The sequence below is a fragment of the Portunus trituberculatus genome, chromosome 19, assembly GCF_017591435.1.
Source record: "Portunus trituberculatus isolate SZX2019 chromosome 19, ASM1759143v1, whole genome shotgun sequence".
NCBI classification, from domain to species: Eukaryota; Metazoa; Arthropoda; class Malacostraca; order Decapoda; family Portunidae; genus Portunus; species Portunus trituberculatus.
Genome location: NC_059273.1, coordinates 4,105,001 through 4,124,366, shown reverse-complemented (window position 1 = coordinate 4,124,366; position 19,366 = coordinate 4,105,001). Strand labels below are relative to the sequence as shown.

The window sequence follows — 19,366 nt, the reverse complement described above, 5'->3', positions numbered from 1 at the left end:
ATAACACACAGACCCGGTGAGATACAAGATAACCCACTTCGATTCCCTGCAACTCATGATAACCTCCTCTGGTTCCCCTAACAAGGCCATTTGATCCAGCCTGACTCACGCTGTGCGACTTGAACCACTCACTTGCGTTCGAGCATTACTAGACACAACTTTGACTTATTACTTTGTTTATTAACTCTTGGGATACTTAATTGTGACTTGTTTCGATGGCCTGACTAATTTTGCAGCCCTAACAACAACATAAAGAAAAACAACACTAATAATAACAACAATAACAGCTTGATTCATTCACTGCTGTTTGGTGTATCTTTCCTTAATCACTAACTCACCTGGTACGTTAATCCTCGTTCTACAATCATTCAAATATTATACTGGCTAGATATTGCAATATTTACGTTTTTTCGTCCCTTTGTTTATTGGAGTTGCTTGTAAAGAATTCATACATTGCTTCTAGTGATGGGAGTTGTCGCATATCGCAATATATAGTCATTTTCAAACACTATATTGCCTAGGTATTGGAATATCTCTGCTTTTTTTTTCACTCTTCTTTCTTGTAGATGTCTATAGAGATTTCATACAACACTTCTAGTGATGGGAATTTTTCGATATCACAGCATTAATACACACTGTGACCTTTATCAACAACAACAACAACAAAAAAATTACTGACCCGTATGGCAGCATTAATACACACTGTGACCTTTATCAACAACAACAAATAAATTACTGACCCATCCTGACCATCATCCTCTACTGAATGAAAACACGCCAATCCACTGAAATTTCCCTTGAACCCGTGCACCATAAGTCGCCACTGACCTGACTTGTCTCACCGTGACTCACCTTGATGCGCTGGTCAGTGGTGATGATAACCTCGTCCGTGGCCAGCACCTGCAGATCCTCATGCCTGATCCACGATACCTGCAGAGGCCACAGGTGAAGCCAGTTATTAATCAGGCAGGTGTGTGTGTGTGTGTGTGTGTGTGTGTGTGTGTGTGTGAGAGAGAGAGAGAGAGAGAGAGAGAGAGAGAGAGAGAGAGAGAGAGAGAGAGAGAGAGAGAGAGAGAGAGAGAGAGAGAGAGAGAGAGACTCAACCAGCAGTAAAGTCAACACAAACAAAAGAGCAGAAATGGAACCTGCTAGTTTGATTTTCTTTTTCTTTCCCCTCAATGAAAAAAAGTAAAAAAAAAAAAAATCTACGTTATCACTTTGGAAAATGGGGCAAAAAAAAAAAAAATCCTAAAACAGAAGAAAATAATCGCAATTTCTGAACATTCCTGCGTTACTTCAACCTTCACTTAACCACTCGACATGTAACTTACTGAAGAAAAGGACAAACAATGACGAAAGAAAAGAGATTGTTCCCATTGAGTCGCCATCATAATGACAAAAGAGTTACTTCCCACATACTCTTCTAAAGACACCGTTGCTTCATTACTTCTCCCTCGCCTCGCACGTGTCAGCAGTAACTTTAGATTTAACACTGACTTAACACGTAACTTTTAATGCCTGAAAAGTTTAATAAGGAAATTTTAGGTTTGTTTTTCGCCCTTTTCTTCTTTCCACGAGGCTCATCACTTCTATTTCAGCGACATGACTGGTTTGCGCCACTGGGATTTCTAACTATCGCAGAAATGAATGCTGTAACTGAGATTAAAAGAAACGAACACTAAAAAGGAGCAAAAATTGGATCATTATGCGTGTTTAGATTTCTTTGTCAATTTATTAATGTTTGGTATTGTCTCTCTCCTTGTTAGTCATTCCGTCAGTTGTGTATGAGCATAATAATTCCCTATTTCAATGAGGTTAAGGATTATTAGGTGTAATCCGTAATCAGTTCGTCATAAAACGTATACTCTTACTCTCTCTCTCTCTCTCTCTCTCTCTCCAGGGTGCGTTGCTGACTAGCGGTTCAGACCATCAGGATACAGAACACAGCCTGTACTCATCATCTCTCTCTCTCTCTCTCTCTGCACACAATGGTTATATTCTCAGTCTTTTTAATTTCATTTTTATGGTTGATGTGCAAGCATGTATGTATTTATTGTTCCTTCTCTCTCTCTCTCTCTCTCTCTCTCTCTCTCTCTCTCTCTCTCTCTCTCTCTGTTGTCCTTCATTTGAGAACATCACAAACTTTTTTTTTTTTTTTTTCTCCAGTTCGTAAGTCGTACAGTTCATATCTACTTTAATGATTTTTGTTGGTATTACGTTAATAATTTGGTTTAATTTTCCGTCGTAATTCTTCATTCATTTTGAAATTACTCTACCAGACAGAATAGAAAAAAAAAAAAAAAATGTACGAGTATTCGTTCATTGGTTATTTTTTCAAACGTAAATGTTTTATTTACTCTGTCACATTTATTTAGACAACGCGAAATAATTACAATTTTCACTCAAACTATCTCTCTCTCTCTCTCTCTCTCTCTCTCTCACACACACACACACACACACACACACACACACACACACACACACCGCGTAGTGTAGTGGTTAGCACGCTCGACTCATAATCGAGAGGGCCGGGTTCGAGTCCCGGCGCGGCGAGGCAAATGGGCAAGCCTCTTAATGTGTGGTCCCTGTTCACCTAGCAGTAAATAGGTACGGGATGTAACTCGAGGGGTTGTGGCCTCGCTTTCCCGGTGTGTGGAGTGTGTTGTGGTCTCAGTCCTACCCGAAGATCGGTCTATGAGCTCTGAGCTCGCTCCGTAATGGGAAAGACTGGCTGGGTGACCAGTAGACGACTGAGGTGAATTACACACACACACACACACACACACACACACACACACACACACATCTATTCATTATATATTTGTCCTACATATCTTCACATATCTACTAATTTCTCCCTGAAAATCCATGTTAAATATTACGAGCATTAATCTGTTAGCGGATCAATCAACATTTTTATTTAGCTCTTTTTCATAACCAATCCCAAACTTCGACGTGAAACTGAAGAGCTAAATACAATCAGGCGAACACTAAAGTCGACAAAAGCTGCGGATAAACAGTTTTCTTTCTCTTAATCCGCGATGAAAACTGCTACGCTGGATACACTGTCGTTTAATGTAGTTCAATGTAAAATCTCTCCTCTCTGACTCACCAACAACGGAAGCGCGAGGAGAGGAGCACTGACCGGAACTATATGGATGTTTACAAAAATTTTCCACGAGTGCCGAAAAACGAGGACTCAGCCAGAAGCAACAATTAAGGTCGCTCCGTGAAGCCCTTTCGTACCTAAACCTTACTTTGCTTCCTGTGTGTTGGCCAGCTGGTAACGAAGGCTGCAGAGAGAGAGAGAGAGAGAGAGAGAGAGAGAGAGAGAGAGAGAGAGAGAGAGAGAGAGAGAGAGAGAGAGAGAGAGTGTGTGTGTGTGTGTGTTATCAGCGACGAAACTAATCCGGATATAATCGTTCGCTACATTTTATGGAGAATTATGCAATAAAATGAAGGTGGTGGTGGTGGTGGTGGCAGTGGTGGTGGTGGTGGAAACGAGAGACAGAAAGAATACTCTCTCTCTCTCTCTCTCTCTCTCTCTCTCTCTCTCTCTCTCTCTCTCTCTCTCTCTCTCTCTATTGCTTCTACCAGACTTAATCTAAAAATGAAAAGTTTTCGTGTGAATCTCTTGAACTCTGAGAGGGGGAGGAGCTGGAAGAAATGGAGGAGGAGAGGAGAGGAGAGAAATGGGAGTCCTGGGAGTGGAGGAAAGTGGAGGCATGGGAGTGAAGGGGAGAGTGAGGGAGAGGAGGGAGGGATACAGGTCAGGGAGAATAGAAGGAAAGAGACATTTGTGGCGTAATGGATGGTAAAGAAATGAGCTCGTGGGAATAGTGCACATGCAAGAGAGAGAGAGAGAGAGAGAGAGAGAGAGAGAGAGAGAGAGAGAGAGAGAGAGAGAGAGAGAGAGAGAGAGAGAGAGAATAAGAAATACAGTAGACAGGTAGAATTGTATGATGGATACGGAGTAGAAGAAAATAAAAATAAATCGTGAGTGTCAGAGGAGAAAAACGGGGAAAGGGAATGTAGGGAAGCGAGGGGAGTGAGGGGGAGGAATGAGGGGACAGCGGAGGACATGAGGGACGAAGGGACGGCGCTGCACGAGTGGACACAATAAATGTAGTACAGCTGCTGGCGGAGGCTGGGTTATGGGCGTCCTAGGGCGGGTGTGTCTGGCCCTACACTGCTTCATTACGCCTTGGTGGGGGGCTGTGACGGTCTACTGCCTCCGCCCAGTCCAGTGATGCAGTGACGCGGGGTTCACTGGTACGGTTCGCCAGGTTTCAGTCAGTCTGCTTCGATCTCGCAGCTGTGGCTCTTTGTATTCGCGATGAGTGGGTTAGAAATTCTCTCCGCGCATCCCACAACATAGCATAAATTCCACGACATACCAATATAAACGTGAAATATGCCGGGACCGATAACAGGATGCAATAACCTATAAGAAGGATAAGTGGGAGGAGAAAAGACGAGGAAAGAGAAGCATTCCATTACACACGTTTGTAAATTCTAACCCTTCCTAGCGCGGTGGTCTGACCTTCCCTACCCTGTGACTCAAGTGTTCCCCAGACATTAATACATTAGCCTTCTCACCTCACACAATTAATCCCACTCATTTTTTTTTCCTTAGTTTCCTCCCATCAGTGACAGAGGTGTGCGATATCTTTAATGAGAGGAACGCAGCGGGAAAGCCCCAGTAAGTCACGTGTCGAAACTTATTTAAACTCCCCTCTTTTCTTACAATGAACAACGCCGGAAGAGAAAAGAGATTTAAAGATGCTCGCAAACACGTCCAACTTGAAGGATAAGTCATGTTTTGCAAAATGTCACGCAGCCGCAGCAATTACCTCATTATTTCTTGTATAAAAGATATTTTAGAGATTACTCAAGTGTCACGAGTTCCATTAAACTTTCGGTAAGAGCCAATTTCGTGTTTTATTGGTCAAGTTGTTAAGAGTTATCATCAAGCTAAACAACGTAATGAGAGATAAACTTATGTGACAGAAATATAGGAAGATAAATAGATCAGACAGACAGACAAATAGACAGACAGTTAAGAGACAGGCACAACTACAATCACACAACACTGATAGAAACAAACACACACATCGACAAAAACAGACAAACATGAAGACAGACAGATCAACAGAGAGAGAGCGACAGACAGCCATCCAGCCAGTCATACCAGCAAACACACGTATAAACACACAGTTCCCACGCAGCCAAACACCCATCGATAAACAGACACCACCAACAAAGCGGGTTGCTCCTCGTGGACCCATTAGCTTCCATTACCGTAACGTCACTTGCTGAGAATAATATCATGACTTCAACATCAAGCGAATTACCGAGAGAAGCTAACAGAGGGTGGCGTGCGGTGGGTGTTGGGAGGGGGGGCGAGGCGAGGCTGGCTATCTGAGAGGCTGGGCGGCGGCGGCGGGTGCTGCTAACGACTTAACCTCTTTGTGGGACGACTCATTTTGTAGACAACATTAAGACGATTCCCGCCACTTTCCCACCATCTTTAAGCCACTCTTCCTTCTTACCCTTGATCTCCAAATCCGCTTTTCTAGGACGCATATCCTTCCTATAATACTTAAACCTTCCCACCTTCTCTTTCTATTCAGCGTCCATACTTTTTTTTAAGCATCCATTTCTCTCTCTCTCTCTCTCTCTCTCTCTCTCTCTCTCTCTCTCTCTCTCTCTCTCTCTCTCTCTTCTCATTCCAGTTCCTCCTTGGTGACATACTTCGGCTATCCACTACTTGAGGTCTTATTACTAACACCACGCTGACCGCCGCTCCCTTCTCTGCTGGGCTACTCGGGGCCTGATAGGGCTATGCTACGCCCCCAGAGACACCCTTATGGATAGCAACGCCTTCCACTTAGAGCGCCTCCTTTCCTTCAGGGGCTTATGGTGCTGAGGGGGTTTATGACACAAGATGAATTCTGATGTACTACTGTGGATGAGTCTCGTTGTTGTTGTTGTTGTTGTTGTTGTTGTTGTTGTTGTTGTTGTTGTTGTTGTTGTTGTTGTTGTTAATGTGTGGTGGTGGTGGTAGTATTGGTATGTTGTTAGTATGCTTGTTTTTTCGATATTTTTATTTACCTTTTTTTTTTTTTTGGTGGTGGTGGTGGTGGTGGTGGTGGTGGTGCATGGTGTGGTGGTGGTGTTGCGGCATGCCAATTACAACTAGAATGGTGATGGAGGTGGTAGTGGTGGTGATGGTGTTTTGTTGTTATTATCACTGTTATTGTTGCTGCTACTACTACTACTACTACTACTACTATTACTACTACTACTACTACTACTACTACTACTACTACCACCGTTGCTGTTGTTGTTGCTGCTGCTACTGCTGCTTTCCCTACTACTACCATTACCACTACCATTATTAAACCTTATCTTTACTCTAAAAAAACATGATCCCATGAACTATTGCACCAGGAATAAGACTTACTGATCTGCCCTTGAGGTTGGTGACGCGGCAGGGGAGTGTGGCGAGTCTGCCGGCTGTGACTGCCACGGTGGAGGGCAGGTCCGGCAGCAGGTGGGGGCCGCGGCGGAATGAGGCGGCGGGCTGGTCTTCACGCCAGTCTGTTTGTTCCCGCCAGCCTGCGAGTGAGGGACAGGGAAAACAGTATACGCATTTTGCTGTAAACGAGAAATGCATGATAGATTTTTTTTTTCTCTCTCTCTCTCTCTCTCTCTGCAATACAATGTTATTAGTTAGTCTACAAGGTATTATTTTACTGATAGCTTTAAGACAAAACAAACAGAAAAATACACCGATCATTGTAACAACTGAAGACACACAGTAACTCAAACGTTGTGCAAACGCGTTAGTTTGAAGTGAAATATAAGTAATTCCGTCTTCCCTTAATGTATACTGCAGAAACTTCCATAATTCCTCCAACACACCTGTCACCAGGTAATGATGGCTGGTGCTTCTGTACCTGGGTGTGATGCTGCCTGCTTCGTGCCCAGTGGTATACACCTGTCTGCATTTCACCGGAGTCATCCTTTATGGATCTTTTTCCTCGGTACTCCAGTGGTAATTTTTAAAAATTCTGAAATTTTGCTCATAAATTTTAAGTGCTCACTGAGGACCTGGTCCGCAGCTGCTAACAGCAATGCATTACGCCGGAGAGAGGAGGCGTCTGAAAGGACGGCACTGCTTTTTGTCACCGCCAGCCTTGTGCCGGGCGCTGCTAGAGGGAGCGTGCAGCTTTTTTGGTCTTTCTCGTCGTAATGAACTTTGTGTTACGTGAACTGAGAAATCACGCCTCGTTCATTTCTTCGCTAGAGCGGCGCCAAAGCTAACAACAATTAATAGCTTTGGAAACTTAGCGCGTCACTAATGTCTCCTCCAGTTATGTACTGAAATTATTACCGCCGAACTTGTTGCATGCCGCAGCTGCAGACACTCACCACGCCGCCAACCACTGGCCCTCCACAGCCCCGCCGCCAGCCTGCCCGGTTAGTGGAAGAATGGACTGGTGCTGCTGACTTGCCTCGCTTCACAGCCTTTTTTTCACCAGGGCAGGGCGCCAGTCGCACACTACACCACACAACACATCACACGCAAATAAACAAGAAAGTAAGCAAGCAAAGAAATAACTCAGCGTACCGCATAAAAAAAAAAAAAAAACCCGTTAATTTATAACACACAGTCCGTGTTACGATCGTGTTTCTTGCTGCTAACTGACCAGAAGGGACGAGGGTTTGCAATCGAATACTGCTGGCGTCACTGGTGTCGGCAGGCTGTGATTGATAAAAGGAAAAGTGACGTGAAACACAAGAGCTGAACAACTAAAATGCTGTTGTCGTGAGGAACAAGAGGAACAAGAGACAGTGATATGTTTCACTTTTTCATTCCACGCACTTGACTCGCTCGGAATAACAGTTTCCAGACACTCTCAGACAGCTCAAGGGGCTCCTGCTACCTGGAAGATGTCAAATACACACACACACACACACACACACACACACACACACACACACACACACACACACACACACAGGCCATTAAGCTCAGAGGAATAGTTAGACGGATAGACAGAGAGAGAGAGAGAGAGAGAGAGAGAGAGAGAGAGAGAGAGAGAGAGAGAGAGAGAGAGAGAGAGAGAGAGAGAGAGAACCGGTGATGTATGAATTTACTCTCTCATAATTACTTTTCAGTATCACGTCACTGAAATCAGGCCACCATTACAACTTTGTCAGTCACTGCTTGGACTCACACCAGCCGCTCAACACACGCCGCGTTCTGTAAACAACTAATACACTACAACATCGATCCCACGTGAGGTTTTGGGGGTGGTAGGTGTCAGCTAAGGGTAACATAACAACAATTAGAAAAGATGACACTACGTAAGCCTCTACATATATCTAACTAGAGTACAAGGCAAGTTTTCTGCATGATATTCTGAGCGACTATCAGGGATGCAGAAGAAGGGAAGGGAGAATAGGAAAGGCGTGTGCAGGCGCCTCTCATTTGTGCAGCCTCCCAGAATGGCTTTGACGAGTGTGAGCCATTTCGCGGGCTGACGCACACCGCCGCACGACGCCCTCCAGAGGCTGCTGCAGGAAGACTCACCCCGGGAGAAAGACACGTCACTTTCCCTCACCCCACATTCACTTGTACGAGGAAGATGGCAAGAGTTCAGCTGAAGTGGAATAGCATGGTAGATACATACAAATGAAGGGAATTGATAAAATACAAAAGTAAACAAAGAATTAAGTAGTTGAATAATAATAAAGAATACGTTGGAAAAATAAAATACATGCTTATACTCATATGCTTTTGAACACCTGTAAGGTCCAACAACTAGACAGTACATGCATACATACGTACATTCATAAATACATACATACATACATACATAAGTGAAACAATTAAATTAAAGCTTCTCAAATCCAACGCAGCTCCGTCAAAATGCTTTATGAAACAGTGAGGCATTTCACAGCTCGAGAACTCAGCATTTTCACCCACTACTCGCCACCGTGTCCGTGTCAGTGAAATTAATGAAGACTCGTGTGTGTAGCGCCTCCGGTCCACCAGCGCATGTCCACCACAACACTTAGTAAAAACATAAAGCTGAGAAAGTCTCGTCTCCATCTCAAGGGAATCTTTTTCTCTGTCCATTGCAGGAAACTCATACTCGTTGGACTGACCTGTGGTGCGTCTTCTGGGTGCCACCTGTAGCTCTGGCGACTCAGTATGTGGTGAATATTGACTGAAAACTTTGAAAATCTTCGTAGCTCGAGGCACAACTCACGCTAACGCAGAATACCTGACAAGCAGAACCACTGTACTTATGTGTATGGAAAGCTTCATAACACTGTGTCAATATATGTAATCACGAAGCCATTCACACGTTGTTTTCATCTTAGTTATGTCTTTTATCTCAACCTGACTTTCTATCCCTCAAGTCTCTCCTCCTCCTCCTCCTCCTCCTCCTCCTCCTCCTTTTTTCACCTGTCTCTTCTAATTTAGTCCCCAATTTTACATTTTTCACACTTTTTTTTTTACATACTTCCCATTCTTTCCTTCTCCTATTCACCTTCCCGGAATCTTCTCCTTGCCCCGTCCTGTTCGTCTTTGCCTCTCCTTCCGCCTCTCACGACACAAGGCTTCGCCCTCAAGCCTTCTCGAGTGGTCGGGACAAAGTCTCCTTCAAGAGGTTTAAAACGATAAAAATCTTTGTCCGGAGAAACTTGTCGCGGTGAAGGACCAGCAGGAGTGAAAACTGACTGACTGACTGACTGACTGTGTAATGCCCGACAGGAGAGGAGGGCGGCAGCGGAGTGTGGCCAAGAATAAGACGATCTGGTTTGTTTCCTTCTAGTCATAGCTGTTGTTCTTATTCTCTTCTTCCAAATTTTGTTGTTATTGCTACTGTTACCTGAGCCATCTATCCACGGCTTTATGCTATTGTTTTGAGCGTTTCTTATCTTTTCTCTATATTTTTTTACTTATTTCACTTCTTTTCTTTTTTTATTCTCCTCCTCCTCCTCCTCGTTGTTGTTGTTGTTGTTGTTGTTGTTGTTGTTGTTGTTGTTGTTGTTGTTGTTGTTGTTTGCGTTGGTGATGGCAATAATGTTCCATTTCTTCTTCTTCGTCGTCACTTTTCCCTTCCTTCTCAACACCTTCTTCTTCTTCTTCTTCTTCTTCTTCTTCTTCTTCTTCTATCTTCAGACTCCTTCGTTCTAATCCGCAATGCAGAACACATATCACCGTCATCATCACCTTCCTCCTCTCTTCCTTCCTTCCTTCTTTCCTTCTCTCCTCGTGACCAGAGAAGGCTCCCCCACCACCATCCCCATCACCAACACGTGCCTGGTTTTAATCATGTGATCCTCTCGTCTACTTAACTCATCATTTCCTTATTCTCTTCTCTTCTCTTTTCCTCCTTCTCCTCTTTTTCTTTTTTCTCTCACGAGTACACTTCTTTCCATTCCTTTGTTCTGGATCTTGTATTTCTTGTTTTATCTTTTTTCTTTTTTTTTTATCTTTTTTTCTTTGTTGTTGTTGTTGTTGTTGTATTCTTCTCTCCTTCTTTTCTTATTCTTCATCTTTATCATCGTCGTCGTTGCTGTTGTTACAGGCCATTTTCTACCTTTTGTTGTTGTTGTTGTTGTTGTTGTTGTTTGTTATATTTTGTTGTTATTTTTCTTGTTCTTGTTTTTCGTGTGGGTGTTCTTATTTTCATTCTTTCTCATCTTCTTTCTCCAATTCCTTCTCGTCTTTCTCCTTTTTCTTTACCACCGCCACCATTATCATCATAGTATTCATCACCACCACCACCACCACCACCACTACTACCACCACTATTATATCATCATCATCACCATCACCATCACCTCCATCATCTTCACCTCAAGCACACTTCAGATAATAGGCCATTAAGGTGACTGTTTCATTAATCACTTCATTTCCTTCACTACACTAAATCACACCGCAATTCATTATTATTCATTATTATTCGCATTCCCATCATTACCACCATCAACATTATCACCATTTTGTACCTCGTAATTCCCTCTTTGTTTTGCTCTATTTCAATCTTAATCTTACTATCCTAACTACAGGTAATGAGCGATCTAGTTACTCATCTCCTTGCCTAAACGAGTGAATTAGCTTAATCACCTGTTTCAATATTCACTTCATTACCTTAAGTACCAAAATCCATCTTCATAACACTGTGGGGAGGAGGTGTTGGCTGGCGTATCGGGCAGAGAGTGTCCCTAACCCTTCAATACTGGGGCACATTTTTACCTTGAGATTTGTGTACGATTGGACCATTTTATTGACATTAGGATGGGGGAGGTCAGAAGATTAATGGCCACAGTCTTTACTATTTCAATCCCCACACATCACTGAAGCTGTATAAAATCACCAAATAGTAAGCAGAATGAATATGGTAACGCGTCATGGTACTGAAGAGGTTAATCTGAGTGTCATCCGCTTGAAGTCTGTAAGGTCTTTATTTATTGGGTGAGGCCGTGGCGTGTTAATTCTACCGGAACTGCTTGATGCTGGGAAAGAAAGTTAGGGACAAAGTATAATGGAAAAAGAAACTGTATTTGTTAGGAAAGAAGGCATCGTTAAAAAATTTGCAGTAGTAATTTTGTTTCGGAAAAAATAGTAAGAGCGGTTTGGTTAGGTTGGCATACGTCTGAAATACAAATAAAAGCATTCAACATGTTTATTATTCTTTTTCTTGTTATTTTCTTTCTTGTTACTTTTTTTTTCGTTATTCTCATGTTATTTCATTCCCTGCTATTTTCTGTCCTACAATAGAACTACTTAACCTTCTTTGTCAAGCACGAGCGACGCTTCAATTACGTTACTAACCAATCATCTATCTCTTCCCTTGCTCGTTCTTCAATACATTCACACCTTTTTTAAGTAAGAGGGGAAAACCGACCAAGGGCAGCAAAACTTCAATAAAAAAAAAGGTCATATTGCTGATCAAGACCGCTTTCTCTTTCTTTTCTTTTGTTTTACTTTCCTTTCTTGTTACAAAATTGGCGTGGTGAGTGAGGCTCCGGAATGATTATCTCGAAACACTGGTTTTTTAATGGCGCCTTTCTCGTGGAAACCATCAAGTAACGAAAAAGGACGAGTGACGTCTTCCAGCCAAGCATCGGTGCCGCAGATGAACACACCTCTGCATCACATCCCCTCACTGTTGTGACAAAACATAATAACGTGAGAAAATAAAGTTGAAAAGAAGTCACCAGGTCTGCAAGTGACAGTCTCTATAATACCAAGCTATTTCTACCTATTATTGTGCCTATTTTTTTTTTTTTTTATCACTTCAGTACCATGATGCGTTTCCATATTCATTCTGCTTACTATTTGGTGATTTTATGCAGCTTTAGGAACTCATGCGGGGGATTAGAATAGTGAAGACTGTGGCCACTAATCTTCTGACCTGTATAGACTCTTCCTAATGTCTATAAAATGGTCTAATTGTACACAAATCTCAAGGTAAAAATGTGGCCTACTATTGAAGGGGTTAAAGCTCCAAAATGACTCAGCACTAACATCATGATCACGTCACGATCAATAAATAAATCTGTCTGGACCTGTGCCGTACTTACAGTACACTTCACGCCATAAGTGTGACGCCTCTGATGGTGTAGTAAATAAACACGGTCTGGCCACTATCTGTTTTGACAACGCATAGTGAAGTAGTTTCGCTAATTCGCTAGTTAAAGTAACACACACACACACACACACACACACACACACACACACACACACCATGCTTATGGAAATGGACAAACGTTAGATATATTTAATATCTTGTTTGAGTCGTTTGTGTGTGTGCCGGAAATCATACATGCAGTATATGCACACTCACGTATATACCTGCATACAAACACACATACATATATCACACCTGCATCAGCGTCAGGTGTATACAGCATACACTTATGGTCGTCGCCGTGGAAACGAATGGCGTCAATATCTTACGTGCTAATGGCGAAAGCATAAAAAAATCAGCGTAAACGAGAGCTGGCGATGGTCTGGCGTGAATTGACACTATCATGGCAACACTGCGACGAGGTTGTTGCTGCTGCTGCTGCTATCCTACCCTCGTCAGCTGCCAGGAGGCGACACCATCGACCCCGTCTCTCTCTGGCGCTCGTTAAAAGCTTACTTTTCTCCGGATTAACAAGCGTGTGTCAGGATTTTCAGCAGTTTTTACCCTTCACATTTAGGAGTCACATATTTTGAGTGCCAACTGTTAATTAACTCTGATGGTAGTTGTTAAGTTTTTGTGTACGAATTCACTTGTTTTCGCTGTTATTATCACATGACGCCATTTATTTTTCCTTATCTGTGGAGAGAATATATATTCAGAGGGAAAGGAATGGCTGTACTTTTTTTTTTCTTACGCTGGCAAACTGCATGGATCTGTGATGACATTTTGGGTGTTACTCGCAACCCATAATAAGAGTAACGTCCAATCCCTCCTCGAAACATGCAGGAAGCGAGTCTCAGCGTTAGTAATGACTTTTCATGTGTTGCTGCGTCTGGTTAGGAGGAAATTAATCATGAGGAAACTGAGTCTGACCTTTACTCCTCTCCTGCTTCACGACCTTAGCCGGGTTTTCTCTCCTCCCTGACACATGACATCCCTGAGTGACACATTACATCATCCTTCCCTCCACTCCACTGCAGTGATGATATTCTAGAAGCACTGAGAAAGTCGCGGAAGTTGTCTAAATTATCATGGCAGGGGAGGAAACACCCGGAAAACGATCTCTCTGCAGAACACTCGACGCTCTCAATCAAGACTATGCAGGATGAGCGTGGTCTGGTAGTGTTTAGTTCACCTTGACTGTCTCGCCACTTCACCACTACCTCTCACTAATCCTCAACACATTATCCTTATCCTTTCCTTGCTCCTTCTCTTGTTATTTCTTCTCCCCGTAGAACTTCAAGGAACCACCTCTTGAATCATTCCACGGCGGGTGCTTTGAGGTCCGCCAGCGACATGACACTGCAAAGACTTTCCTCATAAAAAAAAAAAAAAAAGCACGCCGCCCGGCCACCATATCCTTCATATGCAGAGGGGGACAGTCATCTCTATTTTGAAACACGAGAACTGGCGACGAAAAATTATCCATCAGCGTTATAAAGTAACATTAGAAAAATAATAAATAGAATAAATAGGAAAAAAAATTGTATATTTCTTTTCGAAATATTTTGACGAATATGCCATGCCATGTTTCGCCTGGAGCGACCAATCAAATGCAGTCACAAAAAAGTGTCCAATTATTCTCCGTTGAACATTGACCTCAGATCCATCAGGAAGGAAGATATTCTCGAATGAGCAACAGTGTTAATGCGTCATTTAAGCAATGTCATGCAGCAGAGGCGATGAAAGGCTGGCGCTTGTCAAGGTATTCTATACAGCAAGGAACAGAAGCAAAGGAGGTCATGCAGCATTGAAGCCAGCGAGAATACTTAACTAAAAGGGGCGTGAGATGCATTTCTGTGGTATACTCACGGTCACGACACTCCAGTAAGGAGGATGTCGCTAATATACTGGCGGCTTCAGTGGTCGAAAGTGACGCCAACACTCAGTAGATTACACTTGCATTAAAGGACTAGTGGCGAGGAAAGACATGCCTGACATGGGAAGCATTAACATGAGAGCACAGCACAGTATCCCTTGAGTCTACAAGTTCCTCAGAAATGCAAGAATAATAAATGACCCCAAAGTGTCTCAGATTACCTTAAATCATGATGTATTTCCTAGACGGCATTTTTAGCCAAAAGTGTCTACACCAAAAGTGTCTACACCAAGCATTTTATTAGGTTCGAAAAGAAAAAGAAAATCCATTTGATATCAACGGAAATATGAATCGAAGGAAAGCAAAATCAGACGAAGCAGGAGCCGCGCTGGTGTGTCAGCGGCGACATGTGCCTGAAGGGAGGCTGAGGAACGGAGGGTACGCATAGGCTGCATTGCGGAGTCTGTCTGCAAGCTGCGTACAAACTGTAATTAATTATGGATTTACTATAAGTGTGTGGTTCATCCCTCCGGACGCTGCCTCCCTCCCTCCCGCTCTCCTTTTCATCCTTCCTTCCTTCCTCCCTCCCTCCCTCCTTCATTCGTGCAGAGGACATCGATATGTATATAACAAATGTGGTTCATCAAAACTCTGGATTAATATCGTGTCTTCCTTTTAATTTTCGAAGACGGAACCTGAAAATTAATTGACTCTTCTTATTAGGTAAAAAACGGAAAGCCGTGCGGGTAATAATTCCTTAATTCCATATACCGCTAGACATATTGATGCTCGTATCCGCCAGCCACGTAATCTGCAGGAGCGGACGATGACCTGATCAAATGTTGCCGACTTGCACCTTCACGCAAAACACGATGTGATTTGCCTGTGGCGCCCTTCGATGCCTGGTACCCGAGCAGAAAGAGGCAGGGAGAAAAACGTATGAGGTGTTTTGTTGCCTGGTAGTGGTACGTCCGGTGAGATAAGATTAATACAAGTCAAAATAAGGTGTGGTGTTGAAGATGTAAGGCGCGTATACAAGCTTTTCACTGCTGAACTACTGTACTAACTGCTGACTACCACCTGCTGGTTCATGTTTACTGATTTGTAAGTTTGCGTATTATTATTATCATTATTACTATTATCATTATCATAAGCATTATCATTATTATTATTATTATCATTATTATTATCATTATCATTACTACTATTATTATTATCATTACTACAACAACTACTACTACTACTACTACTATCATTATTATTATTATTATTATTATTATTATTATTACTATTATCACCATTATCATTATCATTGTCACTATTCCACTACTGAGCGAGCAGTTACTGCCTTCCTTCAAGAAGAGACTGGAGAGCGGAACCTTGCCTTCAGACCAGACGAAACGAGGCCTCAGCTGCCTAAGTGTGGCGGCAGACGAGCCAAAGTCCAGCACGCCAACATAAGGTCATAGGTGAAAAAATGATCTCACCACTGCCTGATGGTCTCCCTTCTTGTACACCACGCCCACAGCAACACCCCACCATCAGCTGCACCACACCATCCTTGCCTCCTCATCATTACAACACCACGTCCCGCCCACACAGCCCTTCTCCGCTGGTCTGTTTCCTCACCACACACAACCACATCACGCCATCACTCGCACCACACAATGGCTCACTCTGAATCACACACGCAAGTCAAAACAATGCCAAACTCAGTGTGACTCGTTCCCAATCGCTTTCTCCTTCGATCTTCTCTGCCTCCCTCCCCCCAAACCCCTGTCCTCCCGCCAATCCGTGACGCGTCGGTTTGAAAGCATTTCCCACACCAAAGAAGACTTATTGGAAGCTTCAGGTACATATCTATACAAAAATAGCAACAACGCAATCCCACTCGCAAAGATCTACCAAGCCAACACATGTAATATTATGATAAGGAAGTCAATATGTCTTTTTTTAACTGTAAAACTGCAATATGGAGGTAAATTCGTCTGTAATACGTTGAGAAGAAGCGATGAGAGAGGGAGAGGATGAGGAGCCGCAGGGAAGTGGTGGGAAAACACAGAGGAGAGGGTTAATAAAAAGGAAAGAGGAAACCCACGAAAAGAAAAGAAAATAGTGAGCCAATGACCGAAACTCATAAAAAAAGAACGGTGGAAAATGAGCTACACTCACAAAGAAAGAATGAGAGAGAGAGAGAGAGAGAGAGAGAGAGAGAGAGAGAGAGAGAGAGAGAGAGAGAGAGAGAGAGAGAGAGAGAGAGAGAGAGAGAGAGAGAGAGAGAGAGAGAGAGAGAGAGAGAGAGAGAGAGAGAGAGAGAGAGAGAGAGAGGATCAGATATCAAGGGCAGTGCAAATAAAGACAAAAATACCCTCTGTAACAACCCAATACTCGACCAAACGTGCAAACAGCGGCCCTGAGGTGGAAGAGATTTTGTGCTCCCTCTTCCACCACCACCACCACCACCACCACCACCACCACCACCACCACCACCACCATTACTGCCGCCACAGCCACTCCTGCTGCTGCTACTTTCATGTGCACTTGTGTATTACTACCGCTACAGCTGTTACGTACCATAATAACAACAATAACACAGCGCCTATTACATACTACTATTACTACTGCTGTTGCTACTACTACTACTACTACTACTGCTGCTATTACTATTACTGCTATTACTACTTCTTCTTCTACTACTACTACTACTACTACTACTACTGGTACTACTACTGTCCCTACTTCTATAACTACTACCACTAAACAAGATAGATTGTTTGACGGATAGACAGACATATAAATAGATAGATAGATAGATAGATAGAGAGAGAGAGAGAGAGAGAGAGAGATAGAGAGAGAGAGAGAGAGAGAGAGAGAGAGAGAGAGAGAGAGAGAGAGAGAGAGAGAGAGAGAGAGAGAGAGAGAGAGAGAGAGAGAGAGGAAAACAAAAGCAAGAGCGCAAATGAATGAGCAAGTGGAGGAAAACGAATTAAAAGAAGCACGAAAGAGACTTGGAGAGTGAGCAAAGTGGAGAAGGAGGAAGAAAAAAAAAAAAGGAATTGAAATCAAAAAGAAAAAAAAACATTAAACAAAGCTATCAAGAGAGAGAGAGAGAGAGAGAGAGAGAGAGAGAGAGAGAGAGAGAGAGAGAGAGAGAGAGAGAGAGAGAGAGAGAGAATACAATAACTATGAAAGACGGGAGGAAATAAAACAAAATAAATAAACAAACATGGATTAGAAGATAGAAAAAGAAAGTTGAAAGAAAAATGAAGAGGAAAGTAAAAGTCGCACAAATATATGAATACTAAATGAAAGGATTAGTCTCTCTCTCTCTCTCTCTCTCTCTCTCTCTCTCTCTCTCTCTCATCACAGTAAAATGTTGACACGTTCCGCACAAGTCCCCTCCATGTCCCTCCACCCTCTTCCCAAAGTGTCCAACATCTCTTTTCCGTCAAAATAATTCAGTTAAAGAGAAACCCACGAAAATTCAGCGCCAACACCACCACCACCACCACCACCACCAGTAGTAGTAGCAGCAGTTGTAGTAATAGTAGTAGTAGTAGTAGTAGTAGTAGAAACACAAACACGAAATTCTACTACGAGTACTTTCTATTATCACCATATACTACGCCTGGTGATGTTATACTGCTACCATCACTGTGTTTTATGGTTTGTGGCCCGAGTGGTGATGAAGGAGAGATGATAAAACCACCGCCCCCGCCTTGTGTTCCCTTCGCTCTCTGGGTCCTCCTCTCCTCGCGGCCCTGCTGGTATGAACCCTCCACGAGCTGCTAACAGTAGCGAATTAGCGATAGGTGGCGATAAACACATCTTTGAATACACTCTCCCACGAACACCTAACAATAACCTTAAGGGTGTTGCTGCTGTTTCTACTACTACATTCCAACACCCAACAGTGAACTAAGAATATGAACATACCAGCACAGGAGGAGGGTTTGATCAATGACGGATGGAAATAGATTCTGAGGAGCAATAACAAAGATGATGATAAAAATAATGATATATAACAACGGCGATGACGATGATAACAAGAACAACAGCAACAACAGCATGAAGAAATAAGGAGAAAATAAGGAAGGGAGAAAGAAAGAATGAAATAGTAAGAAGGAAAGTAAGAGAACCATGAAAGAGATACACCAAATAGATCAGAAAATAAATACTAACAAGAAAGAAAATAAGGGAACCATCGGAAGGAAACATCACACAGCTAAAAAAAAAAAAAAAAAAGAAAAGAAAGAGGGAAAAATAATAATACAATAAATAAAAAGAAGGACCGAACTATAGTCGTCATAATTGAGACACTGATCATGAAAGACTGAGATGGCGGAAGTCCTAAGCACACACACACACACACACACACACACACACACACACACACACACACACACACACACACACACACACACACACGGTAATAACGACACTAATACTAAACCTGAACCACTCAAGAACCGACTAAAGGAGAGGTCAGGAAAGAAATATTGTGATTGAGATTACAAGAAGAGACGCCGCAATGTACCCTTAACTGGAAGACGTGACTGGGAATGGGGAAGTTGGAGGAGTTGGAAGAGATGGCTGGAAAACAAAGGTGAGGGTGGCAGGCAGCGTCGAGCATTACGGGAGGGAGGAAGTATAATTAGAGCCCGCAGACAAGACGACGAATCATTAGCAAGCTTTAATTTGGGCAAAGCGTAAAACAGAATCACACGACGGGGTAATGGCGCTGAAATATCCACCTTGGGAAATGAAACTCTCTTTTAATGCTTTTCTTTCACCCTCACATTTTTTTTCTCTCTTTTCTTTTCTT

The 19,366-nt window shown here is 42.8% G+C and overlaps 1 pseudogene; it reads right to left on the bottom strand.

Moving 5' to 3' along the window:
- The window catches only part of LOC123506309, a 45,462-nt pseudogene that overhangs the window by 10,152 nt on the left and 15,944 nt on the right, over positions 1 to 19,366 (bottom strand).